The sequence below is a fragment of the Aedes albopictus genome, chromosome 3, assembly GCF_035046485.1.
Source record: "Aedes albopictus strain Foshan chromosome 3, AalbF5, whole genome shotgun sequence".
NCBI lineage: Eukaryota > Metazoa > Arthropoda > Insecta > Diptera > Culicidae > Aedes > Aedes albopictus.
Window position 1 is genome coordinate 27,022,978 of NC_085138.1, and position 10,304 is coordinate 27,033,281.

General features: G+C 39.1%; 1 long non-coding RNA gene across 2 annotated transcripts; it reads left to right on the forward strand.

Annotated features, from left to right (window-relative positions):
* The first annotated feature begins 1,801 nt into the window (after window positions 1–1,801).
* LOC109409441 (uncharacterized) lies at window positions 1,802–2,999 on the forward strand. Of its 2 annotated transcripts, none has more exons than XR_009998892.1 (2): window positions 1,802–2,320; window positions 2,385–2,999. It is a non-coding gene; the product is annotated as an uncharacterized LOC109409441 (long non-coding RNA). The 2 variants fall into 2 exon arrangements; XR_009998893.1 differs by having other exon boundaries at window positions 2,430–2,999.
* Window positions 3,000–10,304: the final 7,305 nt, after the last annotated feature.

A 10,304-nucleotide genomic window follows, 5' to 3' on the forward strand; every position in this document is an offset into this window, starting at 1 on the left:
ATCCGAGATAGTTATTGAGCCTTAAAAAACGGCTATTTTTAACTAAAAAATAGCCATAACTAACCCTATTGCCATTTTAAAACCCTATTCACTTCTACAAAGTTGTTTCTTTTGACATTTTACACAACTTTGTAGAACATTGCAACTTTCTAAAACTGCGCGTTTTCGAAATATATGAATAAAACGATTTTTGGGGGGTCATTCATAAAATACGTCTGTATCTTGAAGCAATGTAGAGATAGAGGGTTGGTGTCTTCGGCAAAGATATTTGTATTGAGCATATCTACAACTTTGCCGAAGACACCATATTGAAAAAAACGTCAAACAAAAAAGTTGGATTTTACAGCGCCGCCTGTGGCAAAGTTGCGAACTAAAATTAAACGCCATTCGACGCGCTCTATTTTTATAAAATTTTCATCCGAAGACACCATGCCGATAAAATCACGTTTAAAGAAGCTACTGAAAAAAGTTCACGTTTTTGGCCATTCGTCCCACCGTGGAGTGTTCTGGATCTTATGCCCGTGGTGCTGCGGTGGTCATGAGCACCTGATTATTTATAAATAATTCTACTTCAGTATATTTACTTTATAACCACAGACAAACAGACATACTACTTAGAAGAAAATTGCTTCAAAAACATCGTTTGGCATCTCACTAGCACCCTCTATAATGCTCAATCCGAAGCACTCATTTGCAGGTGTTGTTTCCCTCGGCTCGATGTAACAATTTTGCAGGTGACGACTCCCCCGAGGCGTCATCCATTCATAAAACATGAATGAAGGTTCATGATTGAGTCATTTTATGTAAACATTGATCGGCGTCGCGTTCATTTCTCTGCAAAATTGAGGCACAGCAGCGCCACCATGACACATGCGAGCACAGTCCGAACCACACTATATTTTCAAAATGACCGTTAAATCGTGCGATGATTCCGATTTTAGTAGTATGTCTGTTTGTCTGTGTTATAACTGCATATAAGTTGAAAATTCGCTATTTTCAACATCCTTTCATCTATTGGAAGATGCTTCAGTTCTGGGCTCTTTCTAAGTTGATGAAGGGATTTATAAATGCTTGCAAGGACTTGGCCAGGTGTGTGGAGCTGAGTGAATCTATGACATTGTAGATAGTAGCGACATCAGCAATGTCAATGGAAATATTCAACTTTGCAACTTGTAACCTGCGGTTACAATTTTTATTTGTCGGCTCCACCGCAATGTGATATTCCCTCTTCCCAAAAGAATAACACGCCCTTTAAACAAATAGACCTCCTACTAACACTAAATGGGTCAGTGGCTGCACACAGTGGCTTGATGTGTGTAGTGATCGCTGCTCCACTCACAACACACCTTCAGATTGTATGTGTACTTTTTGAGCATTGTGAACTACTCTCCGTGACGGGGTAACGCATAAACACAGACAAACAGACATACTACTCAAATCGGAATCATCGCACGATTTAACGGTCATTTTGAAAATATAGTCTGGTTCGGACTGTGCTCGCATGTGTCATGGTGGCGCTGCTGTGCCTCAATTTTGCAGAGAAATGAACGCGACGCCGATCAATGTTTACATAAAATGACTCAATCATGAACCTTCATTCATGTTTTATGAATGGATGACGCCTCGGGGGAGTCGTCACCTGCAAAATTGTTACATCGAGCCGAGGGAAACAACACCTGCAAATGAGTGCTTCGGATTGAGCATTATAGAGGGTGCTAGTGAGATGCCAACCGATGTTTTTGAAGCAATTTTCTTCTAAGTAGTATGTCTGTTTGTCTGTGGCATAAATCCCGCCCGGATTTGTACTACTTGCTCGTAGATGGAACCCCAAGGCGATTATGGCAAACCACCATGTTAGGAGCATAAATGTCAAAAATCGTTCGTAAATTTTATTCACGAACGATTCTCGGCAGAACTTCGGCTCCCTCGAGAATTTTCAATTTTGATAAAAAGGTCTTCGCGACCAGGAAAAAATCTCTTTTCCCTGGAAATCTCGAAAGTTAGAGAAGTGCGCGAAAGTTAATTTAAAACAAAAGTTTGTAAGAAGAAAAATAGGAAAGTGGAAGTGTGAATAATTACGGGTTATTGTTTCTTTGTTTTAGGTGGCAATTGTTATTAGGACAATTAGTTTTGTTAGTTACAATAAAGATAAAAGAAAGCGTGTTAGTAGTGTGAAAAGTGTAAAGAAACATAGTAAGATTAGTGGTTAATAGTGATTATTGTCCTAAAGTAACGGTGTTGATTTGTTATAGATTTTTCATAAAACGCTATAAATCACGAGAAGAAACCGCTACTGTTAGTGTAGAAGCAGAAGAAAAAGGTATTTTTTTAAATATTTTGTTAATTGTATTATTAAATTAGTGTTAATGTGAAAATGTTGTTAGAGGCCTAAGAGTTATGACGTCACGGGGTATTAATTGAAAGGGCAGGTCCACAAAGCGGGCCTTTTTCTGTCTTTTGTGCAGTTTCTTGGCAGACGACGAACCGGAAGCAACGAAAGTGGAGACAGTGGACTCGGAAGTGGACAGGACCTAAGCGCATCCAGGTCGAGAACAGCACCATTCGCCCTTTTGCTGTTGGGGAAAAATCGATACCAGCCCTGGTGGCCGTCGAATGCCACCGTCGCCATCTTCCAAGCCACCAAACTTCCATTGTAGTTCTCTGCTACCACCTGTGTCGCCAACCCTGCACGTGACCGGTTCCTAGTGGTGAATCCGGTACCCGAACACCATCTGCGGCCCCTACGCCGGAAAGCCGGCCCCGCAGCGAGAAAGTAATCGCCGTTGATCACCATCCAGCGGCCAAAGCAACCATCCATCGGTCCGTTACCGCCGAGCGTTGTGAACGTCGGCAACCGGCCGGCCAGCCCGAAGTCATACCCTCCAAGCCCCGCATGTCACCGTAACCGCCACCAGCCCTGTCAGGATCGCGATCCGAACGCCGAAACACGCAAGTACTCCGCATGACGTCATGAATAAATTGTAACACTATTATGAAAATTTGGCCTCAGTAGCTATTTGTTGCCCTGGTGATTGATATTTCCACTCCTTTTCGTATCTCCGCTTTGTCGGGTTCAGAAAGGAACCAAATTGCTTCCACTTTCGGATTTCCAAAACTTATTTTGAATTTGAAATTTCTCGGTGTTGAACATTTTGGTTAACTTCCGTTTAATCGACGAAAGGTGAAGTCAGTGGGCAGTGGTTCAATTCGAGCAGTTTCTGCTTATGGTGAGTACCTTTCAGCTGTGTGTGTGTTGCGTGTACAAGCCGATAAACGACCCTGTGATCCCTTTAACCCTGAGGTGGCGAGTAACAAACTCCATCCAAGATTTGTGCAAGTATTGATGCTATGCTATGCTATGCTTTATGGTACCTAAGACTTGAAACATTTTTAGTTAATTTAGACTATTGCAGTTAGGTATAGTTCCTTACTTTTAAAGAAACAACTACGGCAAGAACCACCTAAGTGACGAGGAAAACCAAACCAAAGAGTACGTTTTGTGTTTGAAGAAGTGTTTTTCCGCCACAATTATCATCGAAAGCAGTTAATATTCACTGTTTTTGATTTGTTTAGTAAAATTGTCTAATAACGGGTAATTAGACATAAAAAATATTAGTAACAGTATATCTTTGTGAACAGGTAGCCTTACTCAACTGACAAAAACAGAATAATTAATGCTACATGTCTAACGGTATATGTAGTAAGAACAATGTGCTAATCTGTCGGTTATCAATAGTTTGATCTTTTGCTATTTTTGAAATTTGTATTAACGAGATTTTTAGCCCTTGGCTAGTTCATCTCGGGACCCACGCTTCACTTCCCTTCCGAAGGAAGAACTCACATTTTGCGAGTTTGTCGGGAGTGGGACTCGATCCCAGGTCCTCGGCGTGATAGTCAAGTGTTCTAACCATCACACCAGGTCCGCTCCACATCTTCTGCTTGCATCATGGCATTATAGACGAGTTAGCAACTTTTCATTCAATTCTACAGCTTTATTGACATATACACAAGTTTTACATTAAGGACAGACTTGTTAGAATCCCAAAATGGCTGCCACAATGGCCGACTTTGGCACCTACTCACGATTTCAAGGGCACAAATCTCTTCGTAAACAAAACCAGGGCACCTGAGCCTCTCATTTTAAGCTTATTACAAGTGAGCAAGAACGGAATAATAAAATGCACTGTTGTTTGAAGCTTGCTTCTTGAGATTTGTGCGTCTGAAGTTCTGATGCACTTTTGTAGCGGGATTTTAAGACGTTTGTCCTTAAAGTACATATGTCTGAGCACATACATCCCGAGCAAAGTCTAACAACAAAATGATAGCAAATCGAAAACACGATTTATAATCAGCAGCAAATTAATATCATATTTTGATATCAGATTGTCTTGATTAATTTCGATTTCAAATTTTGATATCGTTTTGCTGTCATTTAAAATTATTACAAATATTTAAGTTTTTAAGTCATTTCAAAACTTCTTGGCGACCTTGTATAAAGTATCAAATAATATTACATCAGTGAAATTAGCGTATTGCATTTAGGTTTCCATATTATTCGAAAAACTCTACATTTAAAGATTTTTTTTCATTTTTTCGCACTGATAGTAAAAATAGTATTCAATTTGCCATCACTGATAGCAGGAATTGTTTTCAACTTGCTCTCGCAGGACCATTTTTCTGCTCTCATTTTTGATGTTTTAACCGTTAAAACGACCAAAACGACATCAACCTCAGTAATCATATCATAATTTGCAATATCACAACATCAAAATTTGTTTTCGATTTGCTGTCAGACTTTGCTCGGTATATCATTCAGAACGGATTGAAAATGTCTTAACTTGTTCTTGTTTCTACTTGGAGAACGTTCAAAAATTACGTCCAACATTTGGGGGAGGGGGGGGGTGTCTAGAAAAGTGTGACAGTACGTGTATTGGGTATAGGGAAATTGCGTGACAGAGGGGCACAGACAAACAGACATACTACTCAAATCGGAATCATCGCACGATTTAACGGTCATTTTGAAAATATAGTGTGGTTCGGACTGTGCTCGCATGTGTCATGGTGGCGCTGCTGTGCCTCAATTTTGCAGAGAAATGAACGCGACGCCGATCAATGTTTACATAAAATGACTCAATCATGAACCTTCATTCATGTTTTATGAATGGATGACGCCTCGGGGGAGTCGTCACCTGCAAAATTGTTACATCGAGCCGAGGGAAACAACACCTGCAAATGAGTGCTTCGGATTGAGCATTATAGAGGGTGCTAGTGAGATGCCAAACGATGTTTTTGAAGCAATTTTCTTCTAAGTAGTATGTCTGTTTGTCTGTGAGAGGGGGGAGGGGGGGTCTAGAAATCCCGAAAAACGATGGACGTAATTTTTGAATCTTCCCTTGCAGGTTGTTGATATTATGAAAACTTTTTTCTGAAATATATCAGAGATAGCAGTTAGTACTACCCCACAAAAAAGTTCGCACTTGCTCATTGAAATTTATCTCATTCAATGGTGGCGCATATACCCATTAGATTTACTCATAGAGACTTACATATTATTTGAAACCTTCTACATGGAGTTGCGGCCCTTGTTTGTGAAATATGTAGTTCTGCAAGAACTACAACTTCTCATAAAGGGCAAACGTGGCAGATCTAGCGCTACTACCGATGACGCAGAAAGAAATTGCTCGTTGCAGTTGTGTTCTAGATGCTACAGGAAGATGATCAAAGGCAAGCAGCTTGTTTGCACTAAAGCTGAAGTACATTGAAACTTGTTGAACATCATTCAGACTTCTCATAAAGTTGCTGAGGTTGCTGAATATTTGCGGGCAAAACCCAGAGATCAGGCTGATCAGATGAAGCTCTCAAACGACCTGGCTGTTCGAGTCCGTATGAAGTTGATCATCAATATTAACTTCTTTTCTCGATCAGCCTAGATAGCTGTGTAGTGTCGGTAGCGATTGTCTCAATTGGCTAAGAATAACACTACGGACCGCCTGTTCCGGTGGTAAGAATCCACCAACAGGTGACCCCTAATTCATGTTGTGATGCGGCTTTATGCTTACCGTGCCTAGGAATGAATGGCTAGGGGGGTCTAATAAAAACCTAACCGCTAACGGAGCCTGTGGAGTACCAGGGCGCCCTCCACAGTATGTAGCCCTTACTGCGCTAACCGGAGCAATGGTGCAGTGGACCTTGTGTTTCTCCGGGACAATCAGCTGCCCTTCTTTAGTTTCATTTGAGGCTAAATAAGGGCGGGATTATGAAGATGTTGTTAATTAGTTTAAATTTTCACCTATATGGTTTCGCATTATGCGATTTACACAGTGTATTCTGTGTATCCTCGCCTTTGGCGTTTTCCAATCGATACCGATCTGGCTTTATTGTTGCTGTTTTTTGTTGTGCTGTTGTTGCGAAGAGTTTAATCTTACCTAGTTTGGGTAGTGGCTACGGTTAGGATAGCTCAGATCAATCTTCAGCATAAAAGAACAGCAACGATCAATCTTTGCAGACTTATGCAAAATGGTACAGCCCAAGTGGCCTTGGTACAAGAACCTTACTTTCGTAAGGGAAATTTCTATCTAGGAAACCTTGTGAACCCGGTATTTGCCACTTTCAGTAAACATGAAATGGCAAACTCGCGTGTCATGCCTCGAGCCTGTGTGCTTGTCAACAACGCAATACCCAAGTAACCACGAAGCTGTATATAAGTGCATCAATTTGGCCATATATTTATATTAAAAATTTTGTAAATAATGCTGCACTACTTTAAACACATCATTGAAGCAATATTAAAGTCGAAAAGGGCCCCACTAAAATTAAATTAGTGCCACATATTGCAGCACGTTGACAGCCATTGCTAAAGTGACATAAATGCATGTGCTGTACATTTGCATTAGTACAGTTTAATACGTGCAACACGAAAAACCAAAACAATAATCTATTTTTAGCACCGTTTCGTTATCGACGGTACTAATGCCCCCCCACATGAATGTTTTAACCATTTTTTTTGTTGCCGGGCCGGGAGTCGAACCAGAAGTGCTGAAGACCGCTAAATGAGTTCCATACGCGCTGGTGCCGTAGACCGTTTCTGCTACAGTGTTAACAAGAGATATTTTCATAACCTAAAAGGACAGTCCTCAACCATTGCAGTAGAGGGCAAAACAACTATTGCATATGTAATAGAATCCCTGTAATCACATTCTGATAAATCACTGATGAATACATAATGCATTCTAGAAGATATTTAATAACCAATATAAGAAAATTAAAACATCCTTCGTACACTGCTCATAATATTATGCTAATTGCGGTTTCCATCATTATTGGCATGTGATAGCAGTCAACAGAAAAGAGAAAAGGTCATCTCTAAAATGGTTTTGCTGAAGAAAGTCGTCGATCGGTGGTTCAAACGAGGATTAACTTGGTCGGGAGTCAAACCAGAAGTGTTGAAGACCGCTATAGTTGACCGTGAAGTTGTTAGCTCTTCTTGATTTCATTTGTTTAAAATAAGAGTCAAGCTTTTATAATTGTATTTTTAGAGCAACCTTTGCTAGTTTGTACCTGTTTGTACATTGCATTTATACAGTTTCTGCAGTGTTGAATTATTGAATTATCGTATATCACCTTTTAATGCACCCTAACGTAAAGAAAAAATGTAATGCATCAAAATATTGATAATTCCAATCTAAAGGATTATTGCATGATAAGTGTGAAATTGCTGCATTTCGCATTGCAAAGGTTGATATGCAGTCTAATTCGTGCAATGATATAATGCTTGTGGTTACTTGGGTAGTTGCTACACTCATCTCTGAACTAACCACCAGAGATGTATGTGCTATCACAATTGATGTATCTGTTGGAAACCTCAACAGGAAATACGTCTATTGTTCTGTGTATTTACCGCATGATGAACCATCCCCTACGGATGCTTTCAAACAAGTCATCGCATACTGCACTTCAAAAGGCCTTCCGCTAATTGTTGGCAGTGATGCTAATGCTCACCATGTCATCTGGGGCAGCTCAGACATTAACTTGAGAGGCTCCAGTTTGATGGAGTACTTAAGTAGTACAGATCTTGCATTACTTAACATAGGCAACCGCCCAACCTTCATGGTATCTCAGGGCTGTTACAAAAGTATCGATTTGGAAACCGCAAAATCCGCGCCAATCAATTTGAAATCCGCACCGAGGTAATCAAATCCGCGCCAGTGCAAAAACATGTGGTTTTGATGACTCAAACTCCAAAGAAAATGAACTATTCATGACTTTTGTTGCACTCCAGATGAAGAGCATTTCTATTGATAAATCGATTTTTACCATTACTAATCCATAAATTTAGATGACAGCTTCTACATCAAACAAGAGTTTAAACGTGTTGCAAACAGACCAGTTTTTTTTAATTGGAATATAAAGTCCTGAAAAGAAATCTGACCTAAGTCCCAAAAAACCAAAATAAGTTTTTTAGAAGCTTTTTGAGAAATTCATAGATTACTTTCTACAGAAACTTATTTTGTTGAATCTTCACAGTAATACAAGGAGCAACATAAGCATAGACTAATTACTAGTGCAATTTATTGATTATATCACCAATCAATTGTATTCCTAAGGGAGATATTTATGAAAAAGGAAGCATTTCCTGAATATATCTGGCAACTTTTCTAAACATTGAGACAAAAGATATGCAGTAAAGTATTAATTCATCAGAATTTATGATAAGTGTGGCCACACCACAGCCTTGGAAATTCAGTGATAAAATCAGCAAGAATTTCCTCAGGACATTTTGTGTCAGAAAACCAATCCGATTTTATCAGATTGATTGCTTACGATACACACAGTCTACAAAACCAATGGTATTCTTGACGGGATTCTGTAACATTTGACTCTTGATTTGACTACAAAATTCAACCAAATCCCAAGTAACCACAAGCATTATATCATTGCACGAATTAGACTGCATATCAACCTTTGCAATGCGAAATGCAGCAATTTCACACTTATCATGCAATAATCCTTTAGATTGGAATCATCCATATTTTGATGCATTACATTTTTTCTTTACGTTAGGGTGCATTAAAAGGTGATATACGATAATTCAATAATTCAACACTGCAGAAACTGTATAAATGCAATGTACAAACAGGTACAAACTAGCAAAGGTTGCTCTAACAATACAATTATAAAAGCTTGACTCTAATTTTAAACAAATGAAATCAAGAAGAGCTAACAACTTCTCGGTCAACTATAGCGGTCTTCAACACTTCTGGTTTGACTCCCGACCAAGTTAATCCTCGTTTGAACCACCGATCGACGACTTTCTTCAGCAAAACCATTTTAGAGATGACCTTTTCTCTTTTCTGTTGACTGCTATCACATGCCAATAATGATGGAAACCGCAATTAGCATAATATTATGAGCAGTGTACGAAGGATGTTTTAATTTTCTTATATTGGTTATTAAATATCTTCTAGAATGCATTATGTATTCATCAGTGATTTATCAGAATGTGATTACAGGGATTCTATTACATATGCCATAGTCGTTTTGCCCTCTACTGCAATGGTTGAGGACTGTCCTTTTAGGTTATGAAAATATCTCTTGTTAACACTGTAGCAGAAACGGTCTACGGCACCAGCGCGTATGGAACTCATTTAGCGGTCTTCAACACTTCTGGTTCGACTCCCGGCCCGGCAACAAAAAAAATGGTTAAAACATTCATGTGGGGTGGCATTAGTACCGTCGATAACGAAACGGTGCTAAAAATAGATTATTGTTTTGGTTTTTCGTGTTGCACGTATTAAACTGTACTAATGCAAATGTACAGCACATGCATTTATGTCACTTTAGCAATGGCTGTCAACGTGCTTTTTTTTTTTTTTTGTTTGTATTTATGTGTATTTTAACTTAAGCTAATTCTACACTTGCCGTCAACGTGCTGCAATATGTGGCACTAATTTAATTTTAGTGGGGCCCTTTTCGACTTTAATATTGCTTCAATGATGTGTTTAAAGTAGTGCAGCATTATTTACAAAATTTTTAATATAAATATATGGCCAAATTGATGCACTTATATACAGCTTCGTGGTTACTTGGGATGTTTCTTCAAAATTTCCGATAGACGTCTTTTTGCAAATTCCACAAAAAAAAGCTTTCAGAAACACCGATTTTAGAAATCTTGTCACTATTCAGTGCTTTTCGAACGTCAAGCATTGCTCTATAGGCAAGTTCCGTCCAAAATTTAAATTAAATCCAAATTTTTAGCCAACAACTGATCTCAGGGTCCAGACAGAAATATCTTAAAGAGTTTGACT